Below are 1,204 nucleotides of genomic sequence, written 5' to 3'. Positions count from 1 at the left end.
GTTTGTTCGTGAACCAGGTTAAGTCTTGTGATTGGTTTCAAAGAACCTGTCTGACGTCTGGTGACCATGGGGTGACGGTTGAATTGCGGCATTGCAGGTGGAGAATGGGTAGGCGCAGGACTGAGGTGATGATGCAAGGGCTGCTGGGGTATAGAAGTGTTTTCAGAGGTTGATACAGGAAGAACTGGGGTTGTTAGGTGACTGGTTTGATTAGGCGGTTGGGTGTAGTTAGAGATAGTGGAGGTCGGGAGCAGTAAGTGAGGAGAGATGAGCGTAGAGGTGGATGAAGCAGGTGTAGTGCTGTTAGCAAACGGAAATAATTGTTCGTTAAACGTGAGGTGCCGAGAGATCAGAATTTTATGTGTGTTTGTGTCTAGGCATTTGTATCCCTTGTAGGTATCGGAGTACCCAAGGAATACATAGGATGTAGTCTTTGGTTGAAGTTTATGCCGCGAATGAGGAGGTAGCAGAGGATAACAGGCGCAGCCAAAAGTTCGAAGGTGATTGTAATTGGGTGGTGTTTGGTGGAGGAGTTCAAACGGGGAGATGTTGTTCGTGTTTGGTGAAGGCATACGATTTATTAAGTAGACCGCCGTTAGTGTTGCCTCCGGCCAATGTTTGTAGGGAATGCTGGCAGTGTGAAGAAGGGAGCGGGTGGTTTCAATTATGTGACGGTGTTTCCTTTCCGCAACTCCGTTCTGCTCAGGAGTATACGGACAGGATATCTGGTGGGAAATGCCATGCTTCTTTAGAAAGTCGGTGAATGTGCGGCTAAGGTATTCGCCGCCCCATCCGTGCGTAGACATTTAATTTTGTGAGACGTATAGTTCTCAATCTGATTTTTGAAATTAAAAAACATAGTAGCCATGTCAGATTTAAATCGTAATGGAAAAATCCAGGTAAATCTGGTAAAGTCATCAACAAAGATTACATAATACTGAAAACCTTGTATGGAGGTGACCGGTGCCGGTCCCCAAATGTCAGAGTGCAAAAGTTGTAGCATACAATTTGTACGAGAAACAGAACGTTCAAAAGACAACTTGTGTGCTTTAGAGACAGTACAAGACAGACAATCTTTCTTATTAATGTCTATATGTAAATGTGGTTGAGAAACAGAAATTGAATGTAAAATGCTATAGTTGGGGTGACCCAAACGGTTGTGCCAGGAAAAAGATGACGAGGCAACGGCCGAGTACGCGTGCGG

The sequence above is a fragment of the Dendrobium catenatum genome, unplaced genomic scaffold (assembly GCF_001605985.2).
Source record: "Dendrobium catenatum unplaced genomic scaffold, ASM160598v2 fragScaff_scaffold_1449, whole genome shotgun sequence".
Lineage (NCBI taxonomy): Eukaryota > Viridiplantae > Streptophyta > Magnoliopsida > Asparagales > Orchidaceae > Dendrobium > Dendrobium catenatum.
Note: the sequence above shows the minus strand (reverse complement) of the source record.